Raw genomic sequence first — 27,175 nt, 5'->3', positions numbered from 1 at the left:
TATAAAAGTTGTTGAGATACTTTTTTCATACCAAGTCTTTAAAATCTGGAGTGTATTTTACACTTACAGGTCATCTGTTTGGACTAGCCACAGCCAAGTGCACAGTAGCAGTGTGTGGCTCATGGCTACTGTATTAGACAGTACATGTCTAGATGTTGGTCCTTCCTGACTTTGATGGTGGTAAATGACCACCTGGAGGAGGGGGCAGCTGCAGCACTGACCCTATTGCTAGTGGGTCCAGATTTCAGACCCAGCCCTGTGACCTTGGCAGAATCTAGGTGTTAGGCCTCCCTTATCTCTGTATGGATCCTTGCAGGTTGAAATTCAAAGGTTCTCCGTGTGCAGCTAGACAGTATGGCTCTCCCAGGCAGAAATCAGGATGCCTTGCCTCGTTGGCACTGGCCAGAAATTGAAAGCCCTCCACCCAGGGGTTTTGTCTTTGTCTTCCTAAAGCCCAGCTGGGGGATTGGGGCTGGAAAAGGGCAGTCTATGCGCCCAGTTAATGCAGCGGTTGAGCCTTTCTCTGTGTTTTAATTACCAAGTCCAATGCTTTGACAGCGCCATTAACGTTAATCCAGTCCTTTCCCTAGTGTCCTCATTTGTGAATGGGAATTTGTGACCCCTCCCTCAGAGTCCACCTGAAGTTAAACGAGTCAAGAGGGATAGAAACGCTTTGTAAACTGTAAAACGCCGGGCACACGAGGGAAGAAGGTTTTAACATTTAAGCGCCGCCTTATCCGGAAGTCTCCTGGAGCGTCGCGGTAAAGCCGGGGGAACAAGAAAGACAGGGAGGGAAAGCGCACGCGTCTTCGCCCCCAACTCTCCTTGTCAACTGGGACGACAGGTGAGATCGACCAGTGTCTGTGCCCTGAGAGAGGGGACGCTGCGAGGAGGGAACTGGGTATACAGCAGGAGCCAGGAGAGACAGCGAGACCCTCGAGGTGTTGAAGAGAGAGCGTCAGCCCTTCTCGGCCTCCTGCCGGCCGGCGACACCCAAAGCTAGCGCGCCACCCGGCCGGGCCAGAAAGGACGCTGCGCAGGCGAGGGAGCGCCGCCCTTCATCCACAGCCGGGCCGGGCGGACCCTCCAGTCCGCGTGACTCTAGGACATTGAGAACATTCACTGATGCGTCTTGGGACAATCCAACTCTCCGAATCCCCAAACCGTGAAATAGAACCTCCCCGGCTCCCCGTCTAGGAGCTCAGAGACCGGAGGTGCGTTTCTCTTTTTCTTCTTCCTGTCTTGAATCCAGAGAAATCGTTTGCGCGTCTCTGAGCCCTGCACCCCGCCGCGTCGTGTGCAGGGCGCCCGCCCCCCCGCCCCACAACCCCGGGTCTGTAATTAGATGCGTTCTTCCCTAATTGCCCAAGGCTCGTTAGAATTCGCCCCAGAGCTGTAACATTTTCTTTCAAATTAACTTTGCTTGCAATTAAGCTTAGGAAACCAGCAACAAAAGCAGACTTGGCCCGAGGTCGTTTACTACGAAAACGGATTAGGGAAATTTCTGCCCCAGTTTTAAGGGGAAAGATTCCTGCGGCCAGAGCTTTGGGGGAAGAGTTCCCACAGCTGAGGCCAAGTGGGAGGAGGAAGCTGCTTGCAGCGGTTGTGGATGGTGACGGCATTGGCCTTCCTCCTCATCTCGGTGATTCGTGCGCCAGAAGAAGTGAGGGTAACCTCGCTGAAAGGAATTCCGGAGGGTTTGGGCTGAATTACACACCTTGACTTGAAGCTGCTGCACATAGTTACAGTTCATCCAGCACGCTCATAAACATAATCTCATTTACTAAGAACTCTGTGAGAATTTTTTCATTAAAATTAATTTTTTTCTTATTACAAAATTGGTACACGTTCATTGTAAAAAACAAACAAAAAATACAACTTAAAAAGAAGAATCAAAGGAACCCATAGTTCGTCCAGAGAAAGCACAGCAAACACCTCAGTGAGTATCTTTTCTAGTTTTCATTTTTGTTTTTCCTTTGCAAGAGGCCTGAGCCTCAACTCTGTCACTAAAATACTGTGAGATCTTGAACAAGCTCCTTCCTGCACTGTGTAGGCCTCAGTTTCACCATCTACAAAGCTGGGTGGCAGGTCCCCTTTCACCCTCACAAACTCCCCTTTTTTTGGTCATTTGAATCCAGGATGCACTTCTCCAAGCGCCAGTAGAGAAGCTGAGAGCAGGAGGCTTGCCCTCCCTGCTGTTTTGCACAAGACATTAAGGCCCTGAGGCCTTGAAGCTCTAAGTGTGGGCCACAGACTAGCTGCATGGGCATCCCCTGAGAGCTTGCTAGAAATGCAGACTCTCAGGCTCTACCCAGATCTACTGAACCAGAACCTGCAATTCAACAAGACCTCAAGTGATTCATATGCCCTGGGCAGAGAGGCAGAGCTTTAGAGAAGTGGGGTGGGGGTGGAGGACGTGTTATGTTGTTGAAATCAGAGATCCCAGAATAACTTCCAGAAGGCTCCTGTTTCTCAGCAAGAACCCCAACCAGAGATGGCTGCAGAGAGAAGAGATGGCTAGGGTGGAGCCCTTCACCTCCTCCCTTGGGTGTGCTTTACAGTCTTGGAAGCCTAACCCTTAGAATGCATCTCACCTCATGTTCCCTGTCTGATAGGTGACCATGACCATGACATTCACTGAGAGTGTATCTGAAACCATCTTGAAAGCTGGACTGTCAGAGCCGGAGCAGGAACCCAAACTCCTGACTCCCTGCTGAGCCACTTTGGGGACCTTGGGTTCTGGTCTCTGTACCCTCCATAAGCAGCAGTCATTTGCCCAAGTATGGATTAAACTTGGCAACTTCAACCCCAAGTCTGGGCTTGTTGGGGTTTAGGAGAAAAATAAAGCTCTCTTCTCAGCAGGAAGAGGCCCCCACCTCTGAGTCCATCTGGGCTGAAGGATCCTCCAGTAGAGCATTTAAGTACCCCTCGGACAGCCTACGATCCTGGGCATCCTAATGAATCCTCCCCCACCCCAAACACCCACACCTTTCTGGAGAATTTGGTTTCTGTGCTCATCCTGCTCCTGAGAAGTGCTGACTCCTGGGTGGGGGTCGGCATGACAGGACAACTGGCCGAAAAAAGTCCCTGATGATAAGGAGCATGTACCAGACTGGGCTCTCTTCCCAGGATCACATAGCAACTCAGTGGAAGAACCAGGACTCTCATCTCAGTGCTCACATGAGTTTTCAATAATAGGAATAAATAGGAATACCATGCGTGCATATAGAGCTTCTATAGAGCTAAAGGGGCACAGGACTTAACCCAACATCTCATAGTGTCCAAGCCTGGCTAGAACTTATGCCTCCCTCAAGGGAGACTGCATTTGATTATCACCCTCATAAAAGGCAGTGTGGAAATGGAAGTAATCAGACGGGGGGTGGTGAAGGTGGGGGTTGAGGGATGGGGAAGGAGTGCAGCTGCGGGAGGGCCCTCCATTGTATGGATGGGTAAACTGAGCCTGGGATCAGTTAAATAAATAGCTTAGAACCACCCAAAGGGAAAGCAGTGTGACTGGTGCTTTTCAGCCCAAACTGAGCAGTGAACTAAAGGAAAAGCAGGACCAACAGGTTGGGTGCAGTGAGGATAGGAGGTCTTTAACAAGTTTGGTGCCTGTCCCTACCCTCCTTCCAGCGTCTTCTTTCCGGGCTGAGGCCAAAGCCAGACTTTGCAGAGCTCCTGCGGTGGAAAGGATGACTGCTCCCTATGGAGCTCCCCATCCCCCTCTGCCAGCCCCACAACCCCTCTTCTGAGAGCTGAGGCTCAAATTTCCAGCTCAGCCCAGAAGGGTTAACCTGGTGCAGAAGCATGTAGTCAGAGAGGCCCTGGGGATCAACTGTCAGCCCCTCCCAGGATGAGGAAGGGATTGAGAGGCGGAATCAGGGTGGATCTCAGCCCTGGTGCAGAGCACTGGCTTATCTCACTATCTGAGAACCTGGAGCGGCTTCTCCCAGGAGTGTGGGCAGAGCAGAGCCCCAGCTATGATTTTTCAGGCGTGGAGGCATTCAACAACCAGAGATAACGTGTGAGAAGCACAGCCTCATAGAGCCTAACTCTTGCCTCTGCTCTCAACCCCCAGCAGCTGGCCAAGCCCTCCCCATGGATGCTCCTGCCTCCTCCCTCCATTCTGCCCCTACTGCCAGCCTCACTTCCTGAACCTGAGCTCCAGTCCTATGGGAGCAGGCTCCCTGCTGTCTGCAACAGAAAGCCCAAACTCCTCACCTGGCACTTGGGGCCCTCCATTATCCTTATGCCAACCCTCTTCCCAGCCTCATCTCCCATAGTTGCCCTTCCTACACATCTAGCCTCCAGCCAACGCCCCACTTGCTGTTCCCAGACTCCCCTGTGTGTTCCTGTCACCATGAATTTGCTCTGACCATTACCTCTCTAGGAACCCCCTAACCCCATCTTGCACATCTAAGGCCACCAACCCAGTAGGAGGCTCCATTGTCTCTCTCCTGGATCACAGCACCAGCCTCCTAACAGGGCTCCCTGCTCCCTCCACTGCTCTCCTCAGTCATTCCCCACAGCAGCCAATGTGTGATTCAGCTCAAACATCAACAGATCATGTCACTCTCTCGCAGAGGTCCAGACCTCAGGACAAGGGAGTGAGATTAGGAGCTTGGCATGTTTGTGAGCAGTCCCATGAAGGGTTTCTTACACTATGAGAAAATTAATATGAGCACTTTCAAAATTTCCCCCTCCCATGTAACACTTTCCTTTTATCCTAAATTTCATCAAAGCTTCATAATTAACCTTGTGTGAAGTGGGGTGTGCCCACATTTTTCCTGTACCCATGCTCAAAAGAAAGAACAATGTCTTATCATGGGGATTGGGCACAGGGGTCTTGATGGTAGAGCTGAGATGGAGCATCTTGAGGACAACCATATAGTGGACAACTCTGGACAGAAGTAAAACAATACACTCTCTGGCATATTCAAGAAGAAGTTGCGCCAGACTGCTAGTTGTCTACCCAGCCATTTTCTCCCCTTCTTCTCTGCTCACAAGACCCTGATTTTGTTCAGGTTGCAGTTGGTCATGTGTTTTAGGGGAAGTCTTACCCCTTGGAGTATCCACCGGCTCAATCTGGACTTGTCTAAGGTAAACGTGGTGATGATTCCATCACTCTTGCCAGTGATTATTGAGAAACAGGCACAGGATACTTTCCAGGCCAATGAGATGTCCAGAAAAGTCTGCTCAGGGCTTCTGGGAAATATTTCTTTGTTCTTAAAGAGACAGGGGGAGAGCAATAGCCATTTTCTTCCTCTTAATGTTGTTAGAGTGTGACTCCTGGAAGTGTGACAGACATGTTGGGCTCGAAGGGTACCAGCCTAAGAGAACAAGCCAACCTGCTTAGGATGGCAGAGCCAAAAGGTGGGAATAACCTGGGGGCCTGATGATATCACTGAGCTGCTGAAAGAACCAACCCTGGAACAATTCTTTACACCTGTGGGCGATAACAAACGTCCTCTAAGTTTAAGCCTCTTTTCTTTGGGCTCTGTGTTACTTGCAGCCAAATGCATCCTAACTAATAAAGAAGGTGACCTTTATGGAGCAGGAAAAAATTGATTCTTGGTTTTCCCTTAGAGATTTCCTTTGCCATTCTTATTTTAAAAAAAAATACAGCTGAAAAATTATCTAGTCCCACCCCTTGTTTTATAGAAGGAAAAAACAAGGACCAGAGAAGGTAACTTTCCACGGTTGTACAATGAGCTAACATCTTAGGCCCTTGTCCAGGGCTCTCACCACACCATTGCTCTTCCCCAGCTTCAAGTGGCTCAGCAGTGGCACAGCTGACTAAGGTAACCCTGACATTACCCAAGAGAGGCTGTGTTCAGGGTGTACCAAGCGCTTCCACATATGCTATCCTTTGGATCTTCACAACTGCCCTGGGAAGTAGCAGGTTTCAGGTGTATTTTTTTTCAGATGAGAAAACTGAGGTCCAAGAAAAGAGGACAAGCTCAAGGTCACAGACCTTTGCCTGAGAGGGATTCAACCCAGGTGTAACAAAGTTCACAGCAAAATGAATCAAACATGAGGATTTTTCCTTCCTGGATATGGGAATCAGGAGACTTGCGTGTTGGTTTTGACTGCAGCTCTGGGGAAATCCTCTCTCTTTGGGCCTCTAAGTAGGGTGGATCTTCCACATGTCCCTGACTTACCTCCACAGGGCGTGTGAGGCTTAAAGATAATGTCTGCAAAGTGTGTGGATCTGCTTGCTTCAGATCCTACAAAGTAGGATGGTTAGTGCCAAAGCTGAAGGGGACTGGCTGTTGCTTAAAACAAGCTCTACCATCGTGGGCCTCTTTTCACCCTCCTGTCACCCCACCCTGACCCTCCCAGCTTCAGCCAGCGTTGGTCCCACCAAGGCGAAAGCTGCAGGAGCAGGCCCGTAGTTTACAGAACACCTGGGAGAGGCTGTGGGTAGCTGGGTAATTTCCAAATTAGTTGTAGGAGAAACCTAACAAAACAATCTGCAGGCTAAGCATCCGGGGAGCTCTCTGTGAGACTGACAGCCCGGAATCCGGCAAGTACAATGCGCCGACCACAGGCGGGAGGGCCCTTCTTCCTTGGCGGGAGGAGGGCTGACTTACTTCCAGCAGGGGCCCGTCTGGGCCTGCAGCTGGCCTGATAGGAGAGCAAAACCCCAGAACTGAAACAGGCTTTCCACCCAAATTCCAAACTATAATGAATATAAACGACTTTCCCGAAACGCTACTGCAAGGTTGGCTGGCCAGTGAGTTACATGCCCTGGCAGACACCTCACTTCTCAGCAAGGGGCTTTCAGGTCTCATTTTGAAGGTTTCCTCCTGAATCCATCCTCAGGAAACCTGGGCTGTGCCCCCACTACCCCTTGTAGGCTACACACAAATGCACGAAATGAACCTGGAGTCTGATATACTGTTAGTAATGGTCAAATCTGAACATTGTTTGGTACTTTCCTATTTTCTGAGAGGCTGCCTGCCTTCGTCAGAAAAGCACTGGTTCAAGTCCTGGCTCTGGTACCAGGGCAAGTCTCAGCCTAAACTTCCCCAGCAATAACATGGGTGCAACAGTGCCTTCCCTCTCTGATACCAGTCACAATGGGTAAGCTGGTGGGAGATAGTGACCATGAACTATAAGAAATGGTAGGAGCAGTTTGAAACCAGGCAACTGGGCACCAGAGCTTCTAGGTGATAACACTTTGCATCATGAGGCTCCTGGTTCAGAGAAGCACTAGGCTAGAAGTCAAAAGACTCAGGGCTGCTCTCTGATCGCACGGACAGCCTTCAAGATGGCGCCGAAGAAAGACAAGAAGCCTAACAAGTCAACCTGGAAGTTTAGTTTGGATCTTACTCATCCCGGAGAAGATGGAGTTTTTGATTCTGGAAATTCTGAACAGTTTCTACATGAGAAAGTTAAAGTTTTTCCAGGAAAAACTGGAAATCTTGGGAATGTTGTTCACATTAAAGCCTTCAAGAATAAAATCATGGTTGTTTCTGAGGAACAATTCTCTAAAAGGTATTTGGAATATCTTACCAAGAAATACCTTAAAAAGAACAATCTTGGTGATCGGCTTCGGGGGTTGCATCTGAGGAGGAGACTTACGAACTTCGTTACTTCCAGATGAGTCAAGATGAAGATGGATCTGAGTCGGAGGAGTAGTGAAGCCATCCCTTATAGGCCTCGGCTTGCTGATAAAACAAATGAAGCATACAAGACAAAGAAACATCTAGAAATTGACCCTTAGATTATCAGTGAATGAAAAACACTGTACTCTGTTATGTTAAGCATTCATCTCTTTAGGTGTATGCTGTTTACATGGTTCTTTAATACTTTCTATAAGCAATATTTAAATAACTTATAGCTAGTGGAATTTTTTCCAGTTTTTCTGAAATGTATTGCTTTTAAAAATGTCCTCGAGTTAAAGTGTATAGTGTAGTATAGGAAAAAATGAAGCACAATTTTGGGTATAACTTAAGATAATAAAATATTTAAAATTAAAAAAAAAAGAAGATTCGGGGCCTCACCCCTCCACAGCCACCAACTTTGTGCGTGACCTTGAATGAGTCCCTTGCCTTCGGCAGTCTCATCTATACACTGGGTAGATGTGTGTGCCTGGGGGTAATCAGATGGACTCCAGTGTCCCTTTAGCATAACCTTTGGTGAATCTGAGTCCCCCTCCCCTGAACGCAAACATGAGAATGGAATAGCACAATATGAAAGTTTCTGTAAACTGTAGTGTGATAGTTTATTTCCAAGCCCTTCCATGACTTTATCTCATGAAGTTCTCAAAACAACCTCAAAGTGATCGGGGGTGAAGTGAAATGGGGGAAGTTTTACTGCAATAGTGTTTATAGCATGGGGCGCTAAAGCCCAAAGAGGGGTCACCAGCAGTTTCGATGGAGCCCACACTAGACTTGGGACACCAGGCTCTGACCAGTGCTTTTGCAGTTACACTGTGTGAATTATTACAAATGAATGGGTACCCACAGCACTTTAATGCTGTGCCTGGCATTGTGCCTTGCCTGCGGCGGGTGCTCACAGCACGCAGACCTAGGGAAGTGGCTTGGTAGTAAGAAGTCTGAGAGCCAGCCCCCACCTTGGTTACTCAGCCTGGGTCCAGGGGGGCTTAGGATTAGTACACACCCAGATCTGGGCCCAATCTTACAGGCTGCTCAGACCCAGAGTTCTCAGACATAGCCTGGGTCCCCAAGCCCCTGCCCTCCGTCCACAACCTATTACGTTCACCTTCTAGATAGCTGATGGTTATCCCAGGCCTCATGTGCCTCATACACCATCTGTCCCTCCCACCTGCCCCACAGGGTCACACACTATGGCTCCCAGTGATCACCCCTCCTGGTATTCACAGCCTGTGTAATCCCCTCCCATGGAGTCTAGTGACTTGCTTCTAATCAACAGGATATGGGAAAAGTTATAAGATGTCCCTTCCATGATTAGGTTACAAGACATTGTGACTTCCGTCTTGCTAGCACTCACTCTCTTATCTGCTCTAATGAAGCAGGCTGCCATGTTGTAAGATGCAGTACGGAGAGACCAAGATGGTAAGGAACCAAGGGACTTATGAGGAACTGAGACCTTAGTCCAACAGCCTATAAGAACTAAACCTGCCAGAAACTACGTGAATGAGCTAGGAAGCGAATCCTTCCCAATCACGTTTTGAGATGACTGTAGGCTTGTGAGATACCCTGAAGCAGAGGACCAGAGAAACTGAGATCAGAAATGTTGTGATTTTAAGCCCCTAAGCTTTGGGATAATTTGTTATGCAGCAGATAACTGGTACATGGGAAGCACTCTCACTTCCACTACAGTCTCCAGCCAGGCTGCCCCATGTCAACCAGAAGACACACACACACACACACACACACATACACGAATGCCTCTTCCCTTTGGGGTGGAAGATTTGAATACTTCAGCTAGGTCAGCCTAGACTTGTTGAGGGCACTCTGAAGCCTGGGGATCCCCCCAGCCTTGTGCACTCCTTTTTTTTTTTTTTTTTGGCTTCAACATGCGGCATGTGGGATTTTCGTTCCCCAACCAGGGATAAAACTCATGCCCCCCTGCATTGGGAACATGGAGTCTTAACCACTGGACTGCCAGGGAAGTCCGTTTCTTTTTCTTGTGTACTCTTGACTTTCAGAGGGAGCAAAGAGACTGGGGAGCCCCCTTGAGATGACAAAGGGAAGGAGGGCCAGGAGAGCTGCCCCCAGGGAGCCTAGGCCTATCCTTAGGACCGCTGGTTGCCCAGCCAAGTGACAGCGGGTTGCCCAGGCAAGTTTCACAATATCCAAGTCCACCTTGCAGCCTTTGAAAAAATGTACAGTGTCAATAAAAGCAGATTCAACCTACTTTCTTTTGGCCTTTAAGTCTGACATTAAGATTAGAATTAATTGCTCCCAAAAGGAAATGAGTAACACATATTACAACCTTAAGCGAGAGGCTTACCTTTGGAGACCTCAGCCAACCTCAATCTGGGCTGAGCTTTTCTCAGAATTACATCCACGACTTCTGTTCCACGCTGGGTTTGGGTGCTGTTTGAGAGAAAGGCAGTGTTTCCTAACACTCCCTTCTTCTGAATTATTTAGATTCCAAGGGGAATCCAGAAACTACATGACACCATGGCAAGATCTTTCGGACTGTGCCATGGAAAACTTAGGCAAGATCTGCCATGTTTTTAAGTAGGGCTGTGAGTTTAAAAAAAAATCAAGAGCACACGGGTCAGCCAGGAAATCCAGGATGGGTAGCAGCATGTGTGAAGACAGCTTAGCCAATACTATGCTCACTATGAGTCAGGAGTGTCATGAAGCTGCCATAATAATGAATTTGGAGACTGCATTAAGAGAAGTAGAGTGCTCAGAGCAAGGAGGTGATGGCCCTGCCTGACTTTACCTGTTCACAGTGTCTGGATTGGCCCTGAGCTTCACATTTTTTGAGGGACATTGATCAACTGGAATGTATCATGAGAAGACAATCAGGTTGGGAAAGGGGCTGCAGCCTGTGTCCTGGGAGGAGCACTTGGAAGAATTAGGCTTGTGTAGCCTGAAGAAAGTCAGACTGCAGCACAATGTCCTTTCTTCAAGTCCCTGAGTAGTTTCCAGGACAGAGATGCTGGACGAGGGGCACACTGATAGCATCAATGCCACGTAGCAACAGACTTCAGTCAATAAAAGGAAGAAGCTTCAAAGAGTCAGAGGTAGACAAGGGTGATACTGGCTGCCTCAGGCAATAAAAAACTCCCCATTCTGGAGGGATGTCCAAACACAGTTGAAAAAACAGATGGGGGAAAAAAAAAAAAAAAACAAATGGGGATGTTCACAGAACAGAAGGGAAAGCTGAGGAATCAGGTCTTAAAAAGGACAGAATTCAGGGCAGCAGCTAATAGATGAGCTTTTCTGAGTGTCACTGTCAAGATGAATCAGGTTGTCAGTAATTTGAACTCGCATTCAAACTCCAGGGAGACAGCCTGACTGATCCCTCTGGTATCACACACCCCTCTTGGCTAGCAGGGGACAGGGTACATTGACCAACAGATAGTCCAATCATGACCATACCCATTGAAGGAGGGCGGGGACTTCCACAAAGCAAAATCAGGAAGATGTTATCAGAAGAAAGGGATGCTGTGCTAGCATAATAAAGGGATTTGTGTCTTGCTTTTGCCAGGATAAGTCGACAGGACTTGTCAAGGGGACTCTAAAATCTGTTCCTCCAATTATATGTTAATTATATCTCAATGAAGCTGGGGGAAAAATGAAATAAAATAAAAATCCATTCCTCCAACCTCTTCCATTACAGTGAGAGTAATGATTTCCCTGACCCTATAAAAGGCCCACAAACTGTATCAAGATCAAGGTCCTGGGTAACATTGACACTTTGAGATGTGGGTACAGACATCTTGGTGGAAAAAGCACTGGAACTTCTGTTTCCATCAGCAACGAGGACCAAACACCCTTAAAGAACTTTCCAGTGGAAACAACTAAAATATCTGGATGAAATGTCTTTTAAAATGCATTGCTGGGGCCTCCCTGGTGGCACAGTGGTTGAGAATCTGCCTGCCAATGCAGGGGACTCGGGTTCGAACCCTGGTCCGGGAAGACCCCACATGCCACGGAGCAACTAAGCACCACAACTACTGAGCCCGTGAGCCACAACTACTGAGCCTGCGTGCCTAGAGCCCATGCTCCGCAACAAGAGAAGCCACCGCAATGAGAAGCCCGCGCACCGCAACTAGAGAAAGCCCATGCGCAGCAACGAAGACCCAACGCGGCCAAAGAAAAAAAAAATCCAGGGCCTGTTTTAGGTTGAGAATGTACAAGGAGACTATACAAAAGTTGGGATTTCCAAAGGTATATATACTCGGGATAAGGGTGAATAAAAAGCATTTTCTATTTCTTTTTTGTTTGTTTTTCATTTCTTTTTGTTTGTTCCTTTTTTTTTTTAATGCATTTCCTTTTTGCCTTACATCCCAGACTTGAAGCTGAAGAAACTGGCAACCTGAGAACACCAAAGGGCACAGACAACAATGCCTCCCAAAAGCCTGCTCTCCTCAGCCAAACAAGCAGGAAAAGGGCAGCCCAGCAAGACAGAAAACTACTCCAGTCAAACACCACAGAAAAACTGTGACCCACCCACACCCACACCAACAACGGCCAAGTGGGGAGCATGGACCCAATTACATGCTGTTGTGGTAAACTGAATGACGGTCCGCAAAGACACCCAGGTCCTAATCCCTGGAACCTGCGAATATTACCTTACGGCAAAAGGGTCTTTAATGTGATTAAGTTAAGAATCTTGAAATGGGGAGATTATCCTGGATTGTCCAGGTAGGTCCTAAATGTAATCACCAAGGTCCTTATAAGAGAGGGGGAGAGGGAGATTTAACACAGAAATAGGAGATGTGACAACAAGAGCATGAGATCAGAATGATGTGGCCATGAGCCAAGGAATACTAGCAGCCTCTAGAAGGTGGAAGAGACAAAGAACAGATTCTCTCCTGGAGCCTCAAGAAGGAGCTAGCCTTGCCAACACCTTGATTTTAGCCAAGGAATGCGCCAAGGAATACTAGCAGCCTCTAGAAGGTGGAAGAGACAAAGAACAGATTCTCTCCTGGAGCCTCAAGAAGGAGCTAGCCCTGCCAACACCTTGATTTTAACCCAGTGAAACTGATTTTGGACTTCTGACCTCCAGAACTGGGAGAGAATAAATATGTGGTGTTTTAGGTCACCAAGTTTGTGGTAATTTGGTTTAGCAGCTATAGGAAGTTAATATAGCTATCTATCAGAAACTTACTTCTAATATAGCAATATAGGCAAGTTGAAAGTAAAAAGATCAAAAATATATATCATAACAACATTAATCAAAAGAAAACAGGAGGGCTATATTAATATCAGATAAAGCAGACTTCAGAACAAAGAAATTTCCTAGGAACAGAGAAGGACTTTACCTAATGACAAAAGGGTAAACCCACCAACAACACTTAGCAATCCTAAATGTGTATGCACCGAACAACCGAGCTACAAAATATGTGAAGCAAAACTGATAAAACTGAAATGAGAAAGAAACAAATTCACAATTATAATTGGAGACTTCAACAACCCTCTCTCAATAATTGATAGAACAAGTAGACAGAAAATTGGCAAAGATATAGAACAACTCAGTGCTACCATCATACAAGAGGATGTAGTCAACATTTGTACAACACTCCACCCAATAACAGCAGAATACACATGCTTTTCAAATGCCTATGGAAGATGTACCAGAATAGACCATCTCCTGGGCCATAAAAACAAACCTCAATAAGTTTAAGAGAATTGATCTCATACAGAGTTAGCTCTCCAAAGTTCTCTGAGAGAGATAACAAGAAGATCTCCAAACACTTGGAAACTACACAGCACATTTCTAAATAGTCCATGGGTAAAACAGAAAGTATCAGAGAAAAAAAAAATTAACAATGGAAGTGAATGAAAATGAAAATACAACATGTCAAAACTTGTGGGAAATAGCAAAAGAAGTGCTAAGAGGGAAAGTTATATCACTAAAGGCATACATTAGAAGAAAGGAAAAATCTCAAATCAATGACCTAAGCTTCCACCTCAAGAAAACAGAAAAAATATAGTCAATAATATTATAACTCTGTATGGTGACAGATGGTAACTAGTCTTATCATGGTCATCATTTTGTAATATATAGAAATATCGAATCACTATGCTATATGCCTGGAACTAACATACTGTTGTAGGTCAATCATAGTGGAAGGAAGGAATGAAGGAAGGCAGGGAGGGAGAGAGGGAATAATAAAGAGCTGAAATCATTGAAACTGAAAACAGAAAAACAATAGAGGAAATCAAGGAAATAAGGAGCTGGTTCTTTGAAAGGATGAATAAAATGAACAAAACTCTAGCAAAACTGATCAAGGAAAAAAGAGAGAAGACACAAATCACCAGTATCAGGAATGAAACGGAAGATATCATTATTTACCCTACAGACACCAAAGGTTAATAAGGGAATTCTATGAACAGCTAAAAACACATAAATCTGACAACTTACATAAAATAGACCAATTCCTCAAAAAACAAAAAATACCACAACTTACCCATTATGAAGTAGATAATTTGAATAGCCTTATAAGTATGAAGGAAATCAAATTCATAATTTTTTAAAACTCCCAAAAAGAAATGTCCAGGCCCAGATGATTTCCCTGGAAAATACTACCAATATCTTAAAGAATTAAAACCAATGACACAATCTCTTACAAAAAATAGAACAGGAAGGAATATGTTTAATTCATTTTATGAAGCTAGTATTACTCTGATGACAAAATCAGATAAAGGTCACACGAAACAACAACAACCATAAACCAGTATTCCTCATAAATATAGACAGAAAAGTCTTTAATAAAATATTAGTGAATAGAATTCAGCAATATTTGAAAATAATTATACAACATGACAAACCAGAGTTTATTTCAGAGATGTGAGGCTAGTTCAATAGTCAAAAATTAATCGTTGTAATCCACCATATTGACAGGCTAAAGAAGAAAAAAATCACATAATCATATCCATCAATGCATAAAAAGAATTTGAAAAATTAACACCTATTCATGACAAAAACTCTTAAAAATATAGAAACAGAGGGGATCTTCCTCAACTAGACAAGGAATATCTACCAAAAATCTACAGCTAACATTATACTTAAGACTGAATATTTTTCCCAAAGATAAGCTCAAGGCAAGGATGTACACTCTCATCACTCTTATTCAACATAGTACTGGAAGTTCTAGCCAGTACAAAAAAAAAAAAAAGGCAAGAAAATAAGAGGCATATAGAATGGAAAAGAAGAAATAAAACTGTCCCTATTTTCAGATGACATGATTATCTACATTGAAAATCCCAAAGACTCTACAGAAAAAAAGAAAGAAAAAAAAACTCCTAGAACTAATAAGTGAGTCCAGCAAGGTCTACAGGCTACAAGACAAACATACCAAAAAATTATACTTCTATGTACTAACAATGAAATTATGTACATCAAAATTAAAAACACAATACCATTTACAGTCACTCAAAAAAAAACTTAGGTGGTAAATCTAACAAAACATGTACAGAACTTGCATGCTGAAAAGTATAAAATACTGATGAAAGAAATCCAAGAAAGTCTAAATAAACAGAGAAACAGACCATATTCATGGTTGGTAAGCTCAATGTATGAAGATGTCAATTCTCCCCAAAGTGCTATACAGGTTTAATGTAATTCCTATCAAAATCCCAGCAAGAGTTTTTGTTGATGCAGACAAGATTACTCTAAAACTTACGTAAAGGCAATGGAACTAGAGTAATTAAAACAATTTTGAATAAAGAATAAAGTATATTTTAGTCAGTTTGGGCTGCTATAACAAAATATCATAGACTTGGGGGCTTATAAACAATAAAAATTTATTTCTCACAATTCTAGAAACTAGAAATCTGAGATCAGGGTGCCAGCATGGCCAAGTTCTGGTGAGAGCCCTCTTCCAGATGCAGACTTCTGACTTTTCATATTCTCACATGGTGGAAAGAGGACAAGAGCGTTCCCTGGGGTCCTTTTATAAGGACACTAATTTCATTCATGAGGGCTCTACCCTCATGACCTAATTACCTCCCAAAGGCTCTATCTCCTAATACTTTCACATTGGGAATTAGGATTTCAACATCTGAATTTTCAAGGGACACAAACATTTAGTCCATTGCAGTGAGGGGAATCATTTACCCCATTTCGAGACTTCTTATATACTACAGTAATCAAGACTGTATGGTATTGGTAGAGGGACAGACACACAGATCCATAAGAAAGAATAGAGAACCCCAAAATAGACCCACACATAAGTAACCAACTGATTTTTGACAAAGGTGCAAAAGCAATCCAACAGAGGAAAGATACCCTTTTCAACAAATGGTGCTGGAGCAACTGGACACCCACAGTCAAAAAACAAAAAAAAACACAAAAAAAACAAAAAAAACCCTCAACCTAAATCTCATACTTTATGCAAAAATTAACTTTAAATGGATAATGGACTTTAACATAAAATGTAAAACTACAGAACTTTTAGAAAAAAAAACATGGGAGAAAATCTTTGGGATGTAGGACTAGGCAAGCAAAAAGTTCTTAGACTTGACATCAAAGCACAATGCATAAAAGAAAAAAAATTGCTAAATAGGACTTTGTTAAAGTTAAAAACATTTGTCTAAGAAAGATCCTGTTAAAAGGAAGAAAAGACAAGCCACAAACCAGAAGAAAATATTTTCAAATCACATATTTGACAAAAGATTCATATGTAGAATATATAGACAACTCTCAAACTCAACAGTAAGAAAACAAACAATCCAACTAGAAAATGGACAAAAGAGATATTGCACCAAAGAGGATAATACACAGATGGAAAATAAACACATGAAAAGATGTTCAACATCATTAGCCATTAGGGAAATGCAAATTAAAACCACAATGAAATATCACTGCATACCTATCACAACGACTATAATAAAAAAAAACACCAAATCCTGGCAAGGAGTCAAAGAAACTGGATCATTCATAAAATGCTGACAGGAATGTAAAATAGTACTGCCACTCTAGAAAACAGTTTGGCAGTTTCTTATAAAGCTAAACATGTAACAACCATGTGACTCAGCAATTGCACTCCTGGGCATTTATCCCAGAGAAATAAAGACTACGTTCACACTAAAACCTGTATGTGAATGTTTATAGCAGCTTATTTGTAAGAGCGAAACTTCTGAAAAAAAACCAGATGTCTTCCAATGGGTAAATAGTTAAACTTTGGTACACCTGTATTGTGGAATAATACTTAGCAATACAAAGGAATAAATTACCAATACACACAACAACTTGGAATAACCTCCAGAGAATTATGCTGAGTGAAAAAAGCCAATTCCAATAGGTAACATGCTGTATGATTCCATTTATATAACATTCTTGAAATGAAAAAATTATAGTAATGGAGAACAACAGCTCAGAGATTGACAAGCATTAAGGAGAGGGTGCAGTTGGGAGTGAAGTGGGTGTGAATATAAAAGGAAACATGAGAGATCCTTGTGGTGATAGACATGTTCTGTATCTTGAGTATATGAACGTTGCTATCCTAGTTGTGTTATTATACTATTGTTTTATAAGATGTTACTATTGGGGGAAATTGAGTAAAGGGTACATAGGAGCTCTCTTATTTCTTTTTTCTTTGTCTTTTTTTTTTTTTTTTGGCTGTGCTGCACACCTTGTGGGATCTTAGTTCCCCAACCAGGGAATTCTGTATTTCTTAAAAGTGAATCTACAATTATTTAAAAGTATTAAGTTTTGACATAAAAATAAATCAGGTTAGGGAGTTCCCTGGTGGTCCAGTGGCTAGGACTCCACGCTTTCACTGCCATGGCCCCGGGTTCAATCCCTGGTAGGGGAACTAAGATCCCATAAGCCACAGTGAGAGACCAAAAAAAAAAAAAAAAATCAGGTTAATAAAATAAACCCTGTGTAGCTGTGATAATATCATACAAAATCTTTTATGGCCCAATACAAACAAACAAACGAACAAACCAAACCTCACTAGAGATAATGTGGGTCACTTTATAACACTTTCAGTTCACCAAGAACATAATAACATTCTAAACTTGTCTGCACCTAACAACTTAGCTTTAAAATATATAGAGCAAGGAATCCAAATTGGAAAAGAAGAAGTAAAACTGTCACTGTTTGCAGATGACATGATACTATACATAGTAAATCCTAAAGATGTCACCAGAAAACTACTAGAGCTAATCAATGAATTTAGTAAGGTTGCAGTATACAAAATTAATACACAGAAATCTTTTGCATTCCTATATACTAGCAATGAAAGATCAGAAAGAGAAATTAAGGAAACAACCCCATTTACCACTGCAACAAAAAGAGTAAAATACCTAGGAATAAACCCACCTACGGAGGCAAAAGAAAGTTTTCTGTATCCAGAAAACTATAAGATACTGATGAAAGAAATCAAAGACGACACACAGAGTTGGAGAGATTTACATGTTCTTGGATTGGAGGAATCAATATTGTGAAAATGACTATAATACCCAAACCAATCTACAGATTCAATGCAATCCCTATCAAATTACCAATGGCGTTTTTCACAGAATTAGAATTAAAAAATTTTACAATGTGTATGGAAACACAAAAGATGCCGAATAGCCAAAGCAATCTTGAGAAAGAAAAACGGAGCTGGAGGAATCAGGCTCCCTGACTTCAGAGTATACTACAAAGCTACAGTAATCAAGACAGTATGGTACTAGCACAAAAACAGAAATATAGATCAATGGAACAGCATAGAAAGCCCAGAGATAAACCCACGCACCTATGGTCAACTAATCTATGACAAAGGAGGCAAGGATATACAATGGAGAAAAGACAGCCTCTTCAATAAATGGTGATGGGAAAACTGGACAGCTACATGTAAAAGAATGAAATTAGAACACTCCCTAACACCATACACAAAAATAAACTCAAAATGGATTAAAGACCTAAATGTAAGGCCAGACACTATAAAACTCTTAGAGGAAAACATAGGCAGAACACTCTTTGACATAAATCACAGCAAGATCTTTTTTGACCCACCTCCTAGAGTAATGAAAATAAAAACAAAAATAAACAAATGGGACCTAATGAAACTTAAAAGTTTTTGCACAGCAAAGGAAACCATAAACAAGACGAAAAGACAACCCTCAGAATGGGACAAAATATTTGCAAATGAAGCAACTGACAAGGGATTAATCTCCAAATTACACAAACAGCTCATGCAGCTCAATGTCAAAAAAAACAACAACCCAATCCAAAAATGGGCAGAAGACATAAATAGACATTTCTCCAAAGAAGACATACAGATGGCCAAGAGGCACATGAAAAGATGCTCAACATCACTAATTATTAGAGAAATGCAAATCAAAACTACAATGAGGTATCACCTCACACCAGTCAGAATGGTCATCATCAAAAAAATCTACAAACCATAAATGCTGGAGAGGGTGTGTAGAAAAGGGAACCCTCTTACACTGTTGGTGGGAATGTAAATTGATACAGCCACTATGGAGAATCGTATGGAGGTTCCTTAAAAAACTAAAAATAGAACTATCATATGACCCAGCAATTCCACTACTGGGCATTTACCCAGAGAAAACCATAATTTAAAAAGATACATGCACCCCAATGTTCATTGCAGCTCTATTTACAATAGCCAGCACATGGAAGCAACCTAAATGTCCATCAACAGAGGAATGGATAAAGAAGATGTGGTACATATATACAATGGAATGTTACTCAGCCATAAAAAGAAATGAAATTTTGTCATTTGCAGAGACGTGGATGGACCTAGAGACTGTCGTACAGAGTGAAGTAAGTCAGAAAGAGAAAAACAAATATCATATATTAATGCATATATGTGGAATCTAGAAAAATGGTATAGATTATCTTATTTGCAAAGCAGAAATAGAGACACAGACATAGAGAACAAACATATGGATACCAAGGGGGAAAGGGCAGGGGTGGGATGAATTGGGAGATTGTGATTGACATATATACACTAGTATGTATAAAATAGATAACTAATGAGAACCTACTGTATAGAACAGGGAACTCTACTCGGTGCTCTGTGGTGACCTAAATGGGAAGGAAATCCAAAAAAGAGGGGATATATGTATACATATGGCTGATTCACTTTGCTGTACAACAGAAACTGACACAGCAGTGCAAAGCAACTACACTCCAATATAAAAAAATATATACAGAACAAAAGTTGGCAGAATTAAAATACACCATCAGAACCCTCCTACACTGTTGGTGGGAATGTCAGTTGGTGCAGCCACTGTGGAAAACAGTATGGCAGTTCCTCAGAAAACTAAAAATAGAATTACCATATGATCCAGCAATCCCATTCCTGGGTATATATCCAGACAAAACTATAACTCAAAAAGATACATGCACTCCAATGTTCATAGCAGCACTATTCACAATAGCCAAGACATGGAAACAACCTAAATGTCCATCGACAGAAGAATGGACACACACACACACACACACACACACAATGGAATGTTACTCAGCCATAAAAAACAAAGAAATGATGCTATTTGAAGCAACACGGATGCAACTAGAGGTTATCATACTAAGCGAAGTAAGTCAGGAAGAGAAAGACAAATACCATATGATATCATGTATATGTGGAATCTAAAATATGACACAAATGAAACTATCTATGAAACAAATAGAATCAGGGACATAGAGAATAGACTGGTGATTGCCAAGCGGGGAGGGGGTGGGAGAGGGTTGGGTTGGATAGGGAGTTTGGAATTAGCAGATGCAAACTTGACTTTATAGAATGGATAAACAACACTGTCCTACTGTATAGCACAGGGAACTATACTCAATATCCTGTGATAAACCATAATGGAAAAGAATATTAAAACATATGTGTATATATATATATGTGTGTGTGTGTGTGTGTGTGTGTATAACTGAGTCACTTTGCTGTACAGCAGTAATTAACACAACATTGTAATTCAACTATACTTCAATAATAAATAAATAAATAATAAAATAAAATACATCATCACAGTAAACACATCTCTCTCAATAATAATAGATCAAACAAACAAAAATATCAATAAGCATAGGGAATATTTGAACAGCTCAGTTAACAAGCCTAAGGTCATTCAAGGAATAGGGAACCCAGGAATAGGAGAAAACATTCTTTGTTAGCACACATGGAACATCTATAAGTATTGACCAGGCGCTAACCCATAAAACAAGCCTCAAAAGATTGCTGTCAGACCGTAAACTCTGATCATGCACTTAAGTTAACAACAACAACAACAACAAAAATAACTAAAGATAAAAAAAAGAAAACTAAAGAACGCTACATGTTTGGAAAATTTAAAACAATTCTAAACAACTCAAAGAAGAAGTCTTAATAGAAATAGTAAGATATTTAAGATCAAACCATAAATAAAATATGGCATATCAAACCTGAGGGATAGAGCTAAAGTGCTATTTAGAGGGAAAATTATAGCCTTAATATTTACCTTAAAAAGAACATTTTCAAAATTAATTAGCTAAGCAATCTAACATAAGAAATTAGAACTCATAACAATAATAAATCCAAAGAAAGAAGAAGATAATAAAGATAAGAGAAAGAATTAATAAAGTATAAAAATACAATATAGAGATATCAATAAAGTAAAATCTGTATTTTTGAAAAGCTTAATAAAATAGACAAACTTCTGATGAGATTAATCAAAAGGGAAAGAGATTGAGAGAGAAGGCTCAAATAAATACAATTAATTATGGAAAAAGAGAACATAAACATAGATGCAGCACATCTTGCCACTGTACACCAGAAGATATGTGCAAGAATTTTCACAACAGTGTGTTCATAATTGTAAATAACTGAAAAAAACCCCACAAATGTCTATCAACATCAGAGTGCATAAATAGTGGTCTTTCATACAATGCAATACTACTTGGAAGTGAAAATGAATGTACTACAGCTACAAACATCAACATGGGTGAATCTCAAAAACAAAATATTGAACATAAAAAAAGTCACAGAGGAATATATGCCTTATTATTTCAGTCATAGAAAGTGTTAAATGGATGAAACTAAACAATACCTTTCTTGTTTAGGGATCTATACATATAGGAGTGATATTAGAAATATTTGCTGACTATTCAGCCAGGCACCAACCGATCAGAGTGGACGCCCAGCCAACCAAAACAGACACCAGCTGTAAACAATGGGAAATACTGTACCTGAGCAACTGGCTGAATGTCAGTCCTCTATACCACCGCGGTGTAACTAAAGAAATACATGGGGATGATTAGCACAAAATTATGTTAGTGATTATCCTGGACGGGGAGGAATTAGGAAGCAAAAGGGGAGAGGAACCTAAGGGGTCTATGACAATATTCTGATCTCTTAAGCTGGGTGGTGGCTTCAAGGATGCTCATTTGATGATGATGATGATGTGTATTGCATCAATTCCTTCTTTTATATGGATGATATATTTCACCAAAAACTTTTTTTAAAGATCACTGGACTTGGATTCAGAAGTCTTAGATCCACATCTATATAAATTTCTTACTAACTGAAGCTCAGAGAGATTGTGATCTAACCACCTATGGTAACAGCCTCAAAACTAGCCTCCTGACTTCTAGTCGAGTGCTCATTCCTCTACACCCAGTTCCATGGCAGAGCTTCCTTTAAGTTCCATTCTTTTGAGCGTGAATTGTTTGTTAAATGTTACACGTAAAAGTTGTTGAACCCAGGGTTGTCAGGATATGCAACTCCAGGGTCACCATGCACACAGTAAGATACTGTCAGCACACATCTTAGATGTCTGCTTTCAACCCCAGAACGTCCCCTTCACAGCACCCTGACATCCAGGCCAACTAACCATGCCTCTGACATAGCCAAGAAGGAGCAGAGTAGGGAGACTCTCGTCTACAATGGGTTCTTGAGTCAGCATGTCTACCCCATTCCTTCCACCCTTTGCCATTAGACAAACAGCAAAACCAAGAAAGGAGAAAGGACCTACTCAAGATTACCCACCAGGTCAGGGGCAGTACAGAACTCTGAGCTGCCTGCACTAGGCTGGCGGCAGTGGGGCCCATCCACCAACCTTCCATGGAAGAAACCCAGGTAATTAGTACTGATGCTAGTGCCCCACTCTGGAGTTCCTGACACCTCTTCTTGGATCTAGGCCCTTTCAAAAGGAGCATTTCAAATAGGAGCCATCAACACTTACAGAAGGTGGGTCTTAATCCATAGAGGATCATTAGCTTCACCCAAGTGATGGGACATCCATCAGCACCTCCCATTCTTCCACGAATTATGTATCTACTAATTATCTGGGATTAAGAATGGACACGGAGTGACATGGTCATTAACCACATATTTGCATGGCTCATTCATGTTAGTGGGGCTGCTCAGTCTCACCGAGTCTAATAGGACATGCCCACAATGCTGTACAACACATTTACATCTGCTCGGCTGTCAGCAGCCAATAAAGGACGGCAGGATGTGCTTACTTGCAAAGGGACTTGGCTCTTGGCAAAAGCTTTTTGCAGGCAAGCTGGATGTCTTGGCTTTCTGGCAGTGAGGCTTAACTCAGAGCACGCATTCAATATTCGTTAGCTCAAGCACTGTAGCAAGCACAGCACTGACTCCAGGAAATTTTACAAAGGTGAAGGAGACACTGTTCCTACTACCTCGGAGGTTTACCACCAGTCAAGGAAACACATGTAAGCAGAGAGAGCTAAGGGCCCTGAGAGAGGGAAAAGCAGCATGCCATGGGAATGCAAGCCCAGGAGAGATCTGTTTGGCCTGAGAAATGAAGGGAGGCCTCACAGAGATGGCATTTGCAGCATAGGGACAGATAGAGAGAGGAATTCCAGGCTGAAGGAACTACAAAAGCAAGGGCACAGAGATGTGCAAGGAGAACGGGGCATGACCTAGTGTAGATGGCACACATGCCATAGACGGGAAGGAGATGCCCTGGGTCATACCACAGAGAACACTGAATGTACTGCCAAGGTTTGGAAATGTGTCTGCTGGTTATGAGGAACATGGAAGGAATTTTGTTTTGGTGTGTAGGTGGGTGGGAGGGTGTTAGTAAACTTTTTATTGAAGGATAGCATACATATAGAAAAGTGCAAACATTTTCACAAACTGACCACACCTATGTAAATAACACCCAGCTAAAGAAAGAAATCATTACTAAAAACTCCAGAAATCCCTTTTGGACCCCTTTCAGGAACTACCCAATCACAAGAGAAAGCACTATCCTGATTTTAACACCATAAATTATTTTCCCCTATTTTCTTGCATTTGACTTCTTTCACTCAAAGCAATGTTTTCAAGACTCATCCATGTTGCTATACATAAAAGTAGTTTGTTAGTTATCTTTATGCTAATATCCCGTTGTATGAAGGTATCACAATTATTAATGGGCATCATTTAGTTTCCAGTTTGGGGCTATAAACTTTCTTGCACATGACTTTTGGTGCTTTTATGGGTGCTTTTATCCATCTGTTGTGTACATATCTAGAAGTGGAATTGTTGGGTCATAGGGTATGCATATATCTACTTGAATAGACAGTGCTAGTTTTCTAAAGTTGTTAGGTCCATTTACAGACCCACCAAACATAGAGTGTGGTGCTTAGAAAAGAGGGAGCTGGGACAAAGGGACCAGCCACGAGGCCACGCAATAAAGCCCAGGAAAGAGATAATGAAATCAGTGGCAACAGAACTGGAATAAAAAAGGCTGATAAAAAGAGGCACTGTAGGGCGGAACACGTAGGCTGTGGACACAAGGGAGAAGTGGTATTGAGAGGGAGGTGGAGGAAGGTTCCTGTATGCGGTGGCTGGCTCGGTGAGGGTTGTCAGGTTTGAAGGCAGGAGAAAACATCTTAGTTTGGGACACATCGAGTTTGAGATGTAGGACAGACGATATGAAGATGTCCAATAAATTGCTGGTTACGTGGGTCTGTTCGCTAAGGGATGAGGTCAAGGCTGGAGACACAGCATTAGCATTTATCATCACAGAGGCAGGGGTTGAAGCCAGGGGTGTGGCTGAGGTTTCCCAGGGGGGTTGTGTGGAATCAAGGAGAGGAGGGCTGAAGACCAGCCGCCCACCTTGACGGGATGAGCGGAGGAAGAGGAACGAGAGACAACATTGCTTCCCTCTGAAACGCTGGCAGGGGCTGTGCGGCGTGAGTCAGGCCCTTGGAGCCCAAGCAGCAGCCTGGGGTCCATCTCACCAGCCACGTTTTCTACTCAATGAACTTGCATCACTAACCTCAAAGCTGCATTGCAAAATCTGCATCAGACTGCATACCTCTGGCAGTATCCTAGGGACAATGGGCACCAGAGACTCATAGCATCTTGGGGGCTGGGAGTCCTCTTCCCCACCTCCACACATCTCTGCCAAGATGGTATCCAGCACCCCAGGCAGGGAACTCAAACTCCCCATGGCGTCCCATTCCACTGTTGAGCAAGTGAGGCTACAAGAAAACCTTTCCTTACAAATGCAGTCTCACGATGTTGGAAGTCAAAGGAAGAGAAAAAAGCGACCCTCCAACGGTGATGACCCTGGATAGAGTAAGATGCAAGGGCTCTGCATTCTGGAAAATCTGTTTCTACTAACTTAGCCACGAGCATCTTCCTGTTAGGGTCATGGCACTTGACCCCTCACAGGAAGCGGCAGTGATTTCACTACCGTTCGCACCCTGGCTGGGGACGTGCTCATCTGCTGCAGGCGTTCCTCTGGCTTCATCAAGCAGTGAGTCCTGCCCTGGAATGTGGCCAGGCTCTCAGGACTGAGGCAGTGCATGCCACGGCACAGATCCACCAGGCTGGACACGCGGAAAGAACGAGCAGCGGCTGGCTGAGAGCGAGCCCACTGCTAGTAAGGCGGGCACGATGCCATGCGATTCAATGCCTTTTTCTAAATATTTACCTGCACCCGCCCTTTGTGGATCTCTGGAGAAGAAGAAGGAAGACAGATATGATTAAGAAATGGCTCGCCCCCACTCCCCGCCTTGGGGAGATTTGTGGAAGAAACGGGCATACAAGAAGGAAAGGTAGTCGCTGAAACTTTTTTTTTTTTTTTTGGCTTTGTTTTTAGCAGTTTCCAAAACACCCACCTACGTAGCCTCTTCATGATCTGAAATATGGGGGTTTGATATCTGGGAAAAGCATCAGAGGAAAACTGCCCTTGAGCCTCAATAGAAAGGGTCTCATCAGCCACTATTAACAATTGACATAGCATGAAACTCCAAAGTGTTAATCCTTGGATACGTGTTTGCCAACTGAAAAGACATACATCACGTTCTCCGGACTACAAGCCATCCATTCCATTAGACCTCAGATTGAGGATTCTTAGGAATTTTCCAAAATTTGCAGACTTTGGAAGTAGTTAGCTTCTTTCCAAGATGACAGAACAAAATTAACTTTCTGGTTCTACAGAATCCCTTTTCTTTCCCTTTGCTTTACCACTCATCTTGCCTATTATTGTACACTGACACCCTCTATTTTCTCAAGACGATTCCCATTATCTTCATCCTATTACTTTTGACCCCCTGTGGTCATGAGACTTGCCCAATCCATAGGCATGGAATCCCACCAAGCACAGCATATGACCAGTAAACAAGGTATGCGAATAGCCCATGGTCGTGGGATGCACAGCTTGATATCACATAATGCACCTGGAGGCGGCCAGCCTCACAGAATGCTGAAATGCCCTTCTAAAGGCACAACCAATGTACTAGGCACTCTGTAAGAATAGAGTGCCATTCTTCAGGATGCAGTGCATTTGTTAAATCAGAGACCCCCTATAGGTGTGTGTGCCCCAGCAGGAAGGATGGATGGCCTGGGAACCAAGGGGTGGAAGCAGCAGTGGCCCCACTAACCGTCAGTCCCAATGTCCACTGTATAACTCTGTGCTTCCCATCTCTGCACCTCTGGCCTCTGCAGGGTCACACCTGCTCAATCTCATATGAATCTACCAGTATGGGAATATACACTATGGCTTATCAGTTGGACTTCTTGACTGGAACTTACTTGTTTTATAGAAAATTGGTTGATTTTCTCAACTTCTTGATTGTTGTGGTGGTTTCACTGGTATATGTATACGTCAAAACTCATCAAATTGTACATTTTAAACAACTGTGCCTCAGTAAAGCTGTAAAAAAATAGAAAATTTGAATAGTTACATGAAATGCCTGATCTCAAATGAAAAAAAAATACTGAGATTTCAATAGAGAGTTTGGTAGAAATATAAAAAGTAGATAGAAAAATCAAGAAATCCTTCATAGAAGAAGTCACCATAGGCATGATTCAAAATTAATAAAGTATATTTTCATATATAACTCCAACTGCTCTCTTTAAAAGTTGGAATAGCTTAAAGAGAAGGCCTCTCCCACTCTTCAAACCAGGATGGGTTTGAATGTGCAGGTTGGGGCAGGGCTTTAGGAGAGGGGAATTGCTCTGTGTAATAAAGGAGAAGCATTATAATGCTGGGGAAAGGGGAGGCGCCTGGGAGAGAGGAGAGAGGAACCAGGACCAGCAGGGTGGGACACTGCAGGGGTGAATGAAGGAGAGTTGAAAGCCTTT

The 27,175-nt window shown here is 42.9% G+C and overlaps 2 pseudogenes across 2 annotated transcripts in view; one reads left to right on the top strand and one right to left on the bottom strand.

Annotated features, from left to right (window-relative positions):
• The first annotated feature begins 1,905 nt into the window (after positions 1–1,905).
• On the top strand, positions 1,906–20,275 carry LOC309663968 (ribosomal protein eL22-like pseudogene; annotated as a pseudogene). Its single transcript has one exon. The product of its transcript is annotated as a ribosomal protein eL22-like pseudogene (transcript).
• The window catches only part of LOC309663952 (nucleophosmin pseudogene), a 16,608-nt pseudogene continuing 7,297 nt past the window's right edge, over positions 17,865–27,175 (bottom strand). Inside the window, exon 2 of the transcript XR_014268432.1 lies at positions 17,865–26,744. The product of XR_014268432.1 is annotated as a nucleophosmin pseudogene (transcript). The remainder of the gene's footprint in view (positions 26,745–27,175) is intronic.

The sequence above is a fragment of the Balaenoptera physalus genome, assembly GCF_965194825.1.
Source record: "Balaenoptera physalus genome assembly, chromosome: 7".
Lineage (NCBI taxonomy): Eukaryota > Metazoa > Chordata > Mammalia > Artiodactyla > Balaenopteridae > Balaenoptera > Balaenoptera physalus.
This window is presented reverse-complemented; position numbering and strand designations above follow the sequence as displayed.